The sequence below is a fragment of the Fukomys damarensis genome, unplaced genomic scaffold (genome assembly GCF_012274545.1).
Source record: "Fukomys damarensis isolate Sample0158 unplaced genomic scaffold, DMR_v1.0_HiC HiC_scaffold_14, whole genome shotgun sequence".
Classification (NCBI taxonomy): Eukaryota; Metazoa; Chordata; class Mammalia; order Rodentia; family Bathyergidae; genus Fukomys; species Fukomys damarensis.
Window position 1 is genome coordinate 51,548,194 of NW_022900926.1, and position 10,624 is coordinate 51,558,817.

Below are 10,624 nucleotides of genomic sequence, written 5' to 3' on the forward strand. Positions count from 1 at the left end.
TACTGGCATTTGTAGTTGACTAAAAGTGGCTTCTGGACTGAAAACACTGGAGGTAATCTATGCCAATAGAAGAATAAAACTTCTAGGTTTCAATTGTTCCCCACTCCATTAAGTTTATTGTTACTTTTTAGGTATACAGTACAGGTACATTCGTCAATGGGATCTTGTACCTTTACATGATGTATCTTGGTTCTTATTTTATCCCCATACCCTTGCCCTCCATCTACCCCTCTCCACCCTTCCCTATTTATGTAGACATTGTTTCTATTTTTTCCTTTTCTCATAATTGTTCTTTTTTCCTTCTTTATTTTTCCCCACTCTTCCCACCTCCCCTACTCCTTTAGCCCCTTTCTTCCCATTTCACATTATCAATTATACAATTTGAACCTTATTTACACTTTTAGTTTTTCACACCTTTAATCTCATAATAACAATTTGACTCTTTCATTTCCTATATTTATTACTTTATTTCTTTCTCTTCTTAATTATTGTGCCTCTGATCAGTTCTATATTATTCTTTGCATCATCTAGCAGCCGCTAGATTGATTTTTCATGGTCCCTTACTATTTTAAAGAATTTTTTCTTTTCTGCTTACTAATTACAATCCTATTTTCAATATCTGAAATTCTATCTTTGCATTGGCTCATTCTTTCATTGGGGTTTTTAACTCTCCTGAAAATGTGTTCACATTTGTTTTATGGATTCCATTTGTTTCCTATGTTGTGATTCCATCATGTTCCTCAGCTCCTCTATTTTTTTAATCTGTGTCCACTCTAGATTTAATAATCATGTCTTGCACTATGAGCACAATCTCTGCTGTTATCTGAGGAATAGTTTCTGACTTCATTTTTTCCAGATCCTATTTTTTTGCCAGTTCATGCAGTCCAGGTGGTTGAGTGTCAGTTGTTCCATTTAATTTGGGGTTGACTTAGGTGATCTGGAAATCTGGTTTTTGGACTTGTTTCTGAGGCTTCTCATTTCAACAGATGTAGCCTATTGTGACTTTATTGACTTAAGCAGTGCTGACTTTTTGCTCACTCAGTAGTCTTCAGTTCTCAGCTAGCCACCAAGAAGCCTTTTTTTCTGCTCCTCACCAGTGTACCAATTCCTGTGTTCAAATCACTGATGCTATAGGGCAGGCCTCTGACTGAAGCTTGTGTACCTGTGCAGCTCTTTCATGGGTGGGCCTTGGCTGGGCAGGTTTGCCTGAGCCTCTGGGGTAGGGGTGGAGCCTTGGCTGGGATCTGCTTGCAGCCATGCTGTTCTGGAATACACCACTGCTCCCCCCTGAATCTTACTATGTAGTCCAGCCTGCTCTCAAACTCGTGGCAGTTCTCCTGCATTAGCACCTTTTAAGTTCTGGAATTACAGGAATGCATCAAAGCACACAGATGATCATGTGGTTTTTGTCCTTGGTTCTGTTAATATGGTATATTACATTTACTAATTTATGTATGTTGAACCATCCTTGCATCCCTGGAATGAATCCTACTTGGTCATGGTATATAATCTTGTTTGCCAGTACCTTATTGAGGATTTTTCTATCTATGTTTAAAAAGAGAGTGGCCTATACTCTTCTTTAGTTGGATTCTATTCCTGTTTTGGTATATGGGTAATGCTTACTTCCAGGAATGGGTTTTGGAGTAGTTCTTCCATTTCAGTTTTATTAAAGAGGAGTTGTGGCATTAGATCTTCTCTAAATTTCTTGTAGAATGCACAGTGAATACATTAGGACTGTGTCTTCTTTGTTGGTAGTTTTTTTTTCCTCCTTGAGTTTACTGATACTTTTTAGGTATACAGGACAGTTACATTCATCATTGGGATCTTGTACCTTTACATGACAGGCCTTGGTTCTCATTTTTTTCCCATACCCCTGCCCTCCCTTTACCCCCTCCTCCTTTCCCTATTTACAAAAACATTGTTTCCATTATTTTTTCCTCATACTTTTTCTTATCCCTTATTTCCTTTCCCCTACCCTTCCCACTTCCCCTACAGCTTTGGCCCTTTTCTTCCTATTTCACTTTGTCAGTTACACTATTTGGATCTTATTTACACTTTTAGTTCTTCACACCAGAGAAACTATTTGGTATTTATACATATGTGACTTATTTGTTTCACTTAAGAGTAAGCCCAGGTCCTGATGAATTCATCACTGAATTTTGTTGGTAGTTTTAAAATTACTTATTTAATTTCATTGACAGCTATAAGGTTACTTAGAATTTTTATATCTTCTTGATTTAGCCTTGTGAATTCATATGTATCAAGGAATCTGAGCTTTCCATCTTATTAGAGTGCAGGTTCTTGAAATAGGTATTGATGATCTTTGGATTTCTGTAGATCTGCTGTGATTATGCCCTTTTTGTTTCTAATTGCATAAGTTTGAGTCTCTTCTTTCTTTTTTCTTTTTTTGTTAAATGGGATAAGGGTTTGTCTATTTTATTTAATCTTTCAAAGAATCAATTCTTTGAGACATCAATTCTTTTTACTATTTTAAAAATATCAATTGCATTAATTTCTACTCTGGATATGCTTATTTGATTTTTCATATCCATAGTGTATACTTTATATAGTTAGTTGCACAGCTGTTTGGTGCATATATTTTATAATTGTTATCTCTTTCTGTTGCATTATTACTTTAGTGAGTATGTAATGAACTTCATTGTCTCTTCTGATTAATCTTTTCTTGAAATCCACTTTGTTTGCAAATAGAATAGCTACTCTTTTTTGATTCTTGTCAGATGAAGTATTCTTTTCCATTCTTTTATTTTCAGTTTATGAATTTATTTTTGAATGAAATATGTTTCTTGTATGTAGCATATTATTGGACTTTGTTTCTTAATCCATTATGTCAATCATTTGTTTTGATTGGTGAATTGAGTCCATTTACATTGATGGTTATAACAATATGTATTGACTTATCTGTGTCATAGTATTTTCTATATTTCAGTTGTTGTTTCCCTTTCTCTCCCTTGTTTAATTGCCTGCTTTGTCTTTGTCTGGTGGATTCATTCTTTTAGGATTCATAGAATTGCTGTCTTCATTATCTTTTTCTAGAATACCCTTTAGATCTTTTTGGAGTGCTACTTTGTTTTTTTTCCTCTCATTGAATTTATTGGTACATTGTAGGTATACAGTACAGTTACATTCAGGTCTTGGTGGAGTGCTACTTTGTAGTCATGAATTTCTTCAGGTGTTCTTTAATGTAGCAATATGTTATTTCTCCATCAAATTTGAAAGACAGTTCTGCAGTTGTACATCAATCTGGGTTGGTGGTTGGTTTCTTTTAGGGCTTGAAATATTTCACTCCAAGGTCTCCTTGACTTGTGTTTGTATTGAGAAGTTCGTTATGATTTTGAGGGGTTTTCCTTTATAGATGATTTGTTTCTTTAACAGCTTTTAGTTTTCCTTTATAGATGATTTGTTTCTTTAACAGCTTTTAGTGTTCTCTTTTTATGTTGAATTTCTGGAAACTTGACTATTACATGCCTTGGTGTAGTTTTTGTTTCTTCAGGTAATGACTATTTAGAGTTCTATATGCCTCACTTATCTGTATCTGAAGTTCTTTTTCCATGCTTGAAAGTTTTTTGCCATTGCTTTTGTGAACAGGTTTTTTTATGTCACTTGTTCTATCTTTTGATTCTTCATTGATTACAATTGACTTTATATTAGTCTTCATTGCACTGTCTTCCTGCTTACTGTTGGATTGATTTTTCATCCTTTGCTATTTTTACAGGAGTTTCACTCAATGATCAACAACCACAACCATTTCTTCTAGATCTGTTTTCTGCTTTCATATACTTGCTGTAGAATTTTTAATCTGCTGGTTTTCTATTTGAATCTGTTTTATGAAATTCAATTCTTTTCTGTGTTGGTAATTCCTGGTTTCCATGTCTTTCATAAGCACCTCTATTTTTTTTATCTGTACCTACTGTAGATTCACTAATAATTTCCTTCATTATAGTCATAATCTTAATTATTTCTGCTTTGTTTTTGTTAAGAGATCTATTTATTTGTTTTGTTATTTCTGCTGCAATCATTTCATAAAATTCAGCCAGCAGGTTTTTTATTTCTTGCAATTCAATGCCCTCTTGATTTGTTTTCAGTAAGTTGGACATTGTGGGTTGCATTTTGCTTCCATGTTTCCTCATTTTCTATTTTTAAAATTTGATTTCTATGCTGAGGTCTGTAAATTGCTTATGGTGGGTAGTTTTATTGCTAGTAGTGAGACTTCTTTAGGCAATGACTTCTTTTCAAAGATACTTTCTAAGCATAACTAGCTTTGGGCTTTGAATCTGTCCCAAGACCCTGCTTTTCACTTTATTAGAGATGAAATGTTGCTGCCCATTTGGCATGGTACCCAGTTCTTTGGTACTGGACTACAGTATTGTTTATGACCTCCAGACAATTTGGGTATTGGCATAGAATGAAGATCAGTTTTAATCACAAAAACTATGTCACCTTGACTAAAGCAGCACAATCTGTAACAGCAATACCATCAAGCATAAATTGAACAATTACAGACTGTGATAACTCAATTAGTAAACTATAATGATAGGTTTAAGATTTATAGTTAAATAATAAAAGCTAAGACATATCAGAAGATTATATACAGTAAATATCCACTCAATAATATGATTTTACCATAAGAGGAGAAAATTTAAAAGGGATAAGTGGAAAAAAGAGAAAGAAAAGAGAAAGAAAGGAAAGACAGATTTGAGCAAGGCTAACAGAAAAGGGAGATTGTTCAAGACTTGAGAAATTTGTGAAGAAGATAGGAGGGAAAGAAAAAAAGAAGAAAACAAAACAAAACTATAAAAACAATGTTTACATAATGGAATAGCAAAGAGAAACTATAAAAACCTCAAAGATACAAATAAACCAATAGAAAAAAACAAAAGCAATGAAAAAAAGTGAAAAAATTTTCTCTGATTCAAGCCTGTGGTTATTTTCTGAGGCCTACAATTTTGTAGTCCTGTCCAATTCATGATGTGCTCCCACTTTTACTGGTAGACAAAGGAGGCAGTCAGAGACTGGATCTGTGCTGGATAGTCCCAGAAAGCTTGCAGTAGGTGTAGGGAGAGATGTCGATTCTAGTACTGTCAAATCCACAGAAGTTCAGACTGACCCTTGCCTCTTGTCATGGGTTTGGGGCCTGAGTCATTCAGCTACAGCACTCTGAGTGTCTCTTGCAAGCTTTTCCATGGCTCCCTGGCCCTGCACATCTCCCAGCCCCTGCACATCTCCCGTGGTTGTCTCTCACCCAGTCACTGTGGTATTTCAACTCTAGAAGCCCTGAGATGAATTGAACCCATGGTTGCTCCAAGTCCCAGATTCAGCTGGCCCCTTCCTAAAATTGTGTTTAGCCAAGCAGCCTCTACAGGGACATGGAAACCACTTGGGTTGGAGTCACTCACTAGCTATTGTAGCACACAGCATCCACTGTTCTGTTCCACTGGTGTGTTACTCCCCAGATGCCTCTGGAGTTGCCCCCATTCCCCATGTCTTCATAGATTTGGTCCTCCTCTCACACTGTGATCCAGAGCCAGGGAGAAAGTACATTAGAGTCTGTCTGCTTACTTCCTCTATGGGCTCCAATTTTTCCCTCAAATCCTTCATTCCTGGGGATTCAATTCCTTCTTTTCTTCCTTAAATTGATATTTTCCAATGTCTGCATTGTGAATCTCGAAAAGTTGATTGGTTGCTGCTTATGACTCCTTCATTTTTTGAGAAGTGCCCCGCTCATTTCTTAAGGTATTATCTCTAACTGGTTTCTAACTACAAAAGCAGACTTGAATAGTTGTGACAGGAAATGACTGGCCCACAAAGCCTAAAATATTTACAGCTATCCTTTACAGAAAAAGTTTGATGACAACTTTTCAAGGGGATGGTAGATGGTAAGATTCCGAATTGCTGTATCACTTCATGAAAGACTATCCACTACATATACTCTTAGATTTTTCTGAAGTAAATTCTGTTGTGTTAGGAATTGAGATATTAGATAATTAACCTAATTCCTATGACTAAATTTACACATGGGAGGACACTTCTGATGATCAAAGTTTCCATGTGAAATTTATGTCTATAAATAACTAAAAAGGACTAAACTTTTAAAAAGAAAAATTGGCTCCCATAAGGAAGAAAGGTTAATCTATTCACTCAATACATTTTTGTTTAAAATTTTGTTTTCAAGAATTAACATTTTTTTAGTGGAGACTTGTCTATAGTTACCATTAAGCTCATTGGCAGTTACAAGACAGTTATGAAATGAATACTGTTATGCTTTAAATTTAAAATTTACCTCAAAAGTCTTATGTGTTTGGAAGGTTATTGGATCATGGAGGGGCTATATGCCTCAGTAGAATCATTCAATGATGAATTCAATAGCTGAATGTACTGTTAGGAGGTGTAGCCTAGTTGGAAGTAGATTACTGGGGCATACCTGGCAGGGTATATTTTTGTTCCTAGTTTCTTCTTTCTGTGCTTTCAGGCTGTTACAGGATAAGCAGCTGTTCTTTGCCATAACATTCCACCATATGTATCTGGTTTAGAGCCAGTCGACTTTGGGTTGAGCCAACTGGAAATTCTGAGGTAAATTTATCTTCATTTCTTATCTTTTAAACTTACCTTCTTATCTTCAAGCTGTCTTTCAAATGTCTTTATAGAATGTTTAGTCCCTGATTCTTAGGCTGAGAGTATAACCACTGTTTTTCCACTGAATGGTCCCCAGCAGAGTGTCTGTGTATCTCTCAGCTATTAGTTGTGATACCCCTGTTTTCTTCCCAAAGTGCACATTTATACATAATGCTTGAGACCATAATGTTAAGTGAAGCAAGTCAGACACAGAAGTTTAAATGTTACATGATTTCTCACATGTGAGAAACCCAAAATATAAGTAAATTAAAGAGCAGAATAAAAGATAATAGGAAACAGGGAGAACTTCTGCAAATGGGAAAAGAACAAAAAAAAAAAAAAAATGGAGGGAGGGGGGAAAAGGGGGAGTGGAAAGAGATAAAAACATAATTAAAATGTGTTATGTACATATACACATATTAATTAGCTATCATGAATGTAATCATTATGTAGTGCAAACATTTACTAGCAAAAGTAAAAATTAAAAACAAATTAATCATGATCCTTAACAGATTAATCCTATTAATTGCTAATTTAGGAAAAACCCCACAGGTATCAAATATTTTATTTTTAGAAAGATTTATAACTAATTTTATGCACTCTGCATTGGTCATTTCCTTTGCTGGGAGAAAATACTTCTCATATACAACTTGTAGAAGAAAAAGTTTATTTTGGTTAATGATTTCAGAGGTCTCCAGTCATGATATGCTGGCCCCAAGGCATAAACAGCATGGTAGAAGGCATAATGGAGGAAATCTGCTCAATTTATTGTATCTGGGAAGTGGAGAGCATGATAAGAGCTGGAGAGAAAGGGGCCTGGGTCAGATATAGTCCCCAAAGTCACACTCCATGACCCACCCAAATATATATGGAAGTGTGTTTTACTAAATTTTGACAATCAATTTGACAATAAATTTCATTGCTTGTTTTTGGGTTGTTAAGCATTTTTAGGTCTTCCTGGGCTAACTGTGGTAGGTTGTCCAGTAATCTGCCTATTTATTAAAAATTTGCTAATTTGTGGGAATATAATTTTTCAAAGTAGATACTATCTTCCAGATTGCCACAGTGCCTATTGTGATTTCATCTTTTTCATTTCATTTAAAAAAATTGTTATATTTGCATTGATGTGAGTCTTCTCACTTTCTCTTGGTAAGTCTGGCTAGAGGCTTATCTATTTTATTTATTCTTTCAAAGAAGCATCTCTTTAATTCATTAATTTTTCAAAATTATTTTGTCTCAATTTCATTGATCTCAGCTCTCATTTTTATAATTTCCCTCCTAAATTTCAGTTTGGGGCTGGTTTGTTGTTGTTTCTTGAGTGTTTTAAGGTTTTTTAAATAAGGCTGTCTATTTGAGATTGTTTTGTTTTGCTAATGAGAGCATTGATTAAAATTAATTTTCCTCTTAGAACTGCTTACATAGTGTTCCATAGGTTTTGTTGAATTGTACAGTGATTGTCACTAACTTCTAGAAATTTTAAAATCTCTTTTGTGATCCATTGTTTGTTTAAGAGGTTATTGTTAATTTTCCAGGGGCTTCTGCCTTTTCCAAATTTTTTCTGTTATTTATTTCTATTTTCATCGTACATGGTCTGACAGTATTTATGGGGAAATTTCCGTTTTTTTAATATTTACTTGAGCAGGCTTTGCTGTTGGAAAAATGTATACTCTGTTGTAGAGGGGTGGAATACTCTGTATATACATTACATTCATATATTCAAGGTTCTTATCAGCTCTGAAATTTATTTATTTGTCTCTGTTTGATTGATCTCTTTATAAAACTGGGATGTTCAGATCCCCTATAATGATTGTGTTTATTTTATCTTTTAATTTCAGCGTTGTTTGTTTTATGACAATAGGTGCTCTAGTATTTGGTGTATATATGTTTAACAATGTTATCTATTTTTGTTGGATTGTTCCCTTAATTAGTATGTGGTGACCTTCTTTGTCTCTTCTAATCATTTTTAATGTATGGTATACCATGTCTGATAGTAGAATTGCTACGTTTGCTTGTTTTCAGGGTATTGATCCATAAAATGTTTTCCATTCTTCAATTTTTAGTCAATGAATATCTTTTTAGATTAGATGAATTTCTTAATGCAATAGATTGTTGTATTCTCTTTTTAATACAGTTGGCAAGTCTGTGTCTTTTAAAAGAAGAGTTGAGGCTGTTACCACTGAGAGCTATTACTGAGATGTGTTGGTTATTTACTATCATTGTTTTCTTTATCTATTGGGGTATCCTTTGTTTTTCTTTTCTTTATGTTTTTTGTTGTTTATCCATTGACTTAACTAGTTATCTCTGTGTCTTTAGCTGTGTCTGATTCCATTGTTTATGTTAAGAATATTGTACAGTATTTTCTCTACAGTTTGTTTAGGACTCATGGATCTTCTAAGCTGGTCTTTTTCTTTTTTCTTTTTTAAAATTAATTAATTTTATTGATAATTTAAGATATACAATGTAGTGACATTCATCATTGGAAATTTTCACCTTTACATAATCCATCTTGGTTATTATTTTTCTCCATTCTCTTTCCTTCCCTTCAACTCCTCCCTCCCTATCTACAAAGACTTTATTTCCATTTTTTCACTTTTGCATATTAATTATATTCCCTTCTTTGCTTTCCCCTACCCCTCCCATTTTTAAAGACATGTTGAGTTTATTCAGAACTTGTATAGCAAATGTCACTTATTGTTTATTAGTCCTGCCTTGAATAGAGACTGGTTTTTATGTTTTATTTTATATTTTTGTTTATATATTTGGTATTTATAAAGATGACTTCTGTGTATTGGATCCTAGGTTGTGTATTTTTCTTTGCAGCCTGAGAGCCATTAGCTAAAAAGCCAGCTCATACCAAACTCAAATTTTTTACACTTCCAATTATTTTAAAACATCCTAAACATGTGTAAGTTTTACCACTTAGAGACACCTGCTTTTCATTCTCTATGAAACTTCACCTAATAACTGTTACCTATTATAACACAGGAATGTGTAGCTAAGAAGTCCCATGCTGTAATGGCTTTTCAGAATTCTCTGACCCAGAGAGTCCTGCCATATTTCTGAGCAACACGACCTAATGTGTAACCCTTAGCTATGATCCCCCTTTCCTCTGGGTGCTTCCAACCCTCCTCCTCTTGACAAAGATCCCTATTCTGTAGCTTCTGATTAGATTTATGCTTTAAGGGTAGTTAGTCCCTTCTCATTGCAACCCTGTCCAATTGCCACCCAGTAAAATTTATGGTTATTACCCCTAGTGGCCATAACCTTTTTCTTGCTCAGTCCTGAGTCTCTGTTCTGTGGACTGAATATGTTTCCTCTATAATTCATACGTCAAAACCCTGGTTCCTAATAAGATGGTATTTGGAAGTGGGGTCTTTGACAAGTAATTGGGTTAGATTAAATCATAGGGATTAATGCTTCTATAGTAATAAGAAGAGATATGAACTGTATCTCTCCCTCTGGATGAATGCACCAAGGAAATGTCATGTGAAGCTATAACTAGGAATAGTCCATGGTGGCATTTTTATCTTGGACTTCCACACCTCAGAACTTGCAGAACCTCAGTCATAGACATTGAGTGTTTAATCTACCCAGGGTAGGTTAATTTGTTATAGCAGATGAACTGACTAAGTCATTCAAATGCTAGCAATTTGGTTTATTGATTATTGCTCTGCTAGGAAATGGTACCTTTGAATTGACTGACACTCCCCTGGACCTTTATGATCCTACATAAGTCTCAGCCTTTCCTGACTACCTTATTTTACAAATATCACTGTGGTTACCCTTTAAATGCCATTCTGATTTTTCTAATTTTTAAACATTATAATTATGTTTACTGTTCTTTCTGCCCATCTAGAATACAAACTTCATAAGAGAATTTTCTGTCTTGTTCATAGCTGTCTCTCTAGCTCCCAGCACAGCTCCTACACTTAGAATATAACATGAATTTTTGTGAATGAATTGATACATGATTACCTGCACTACCATTAAACTG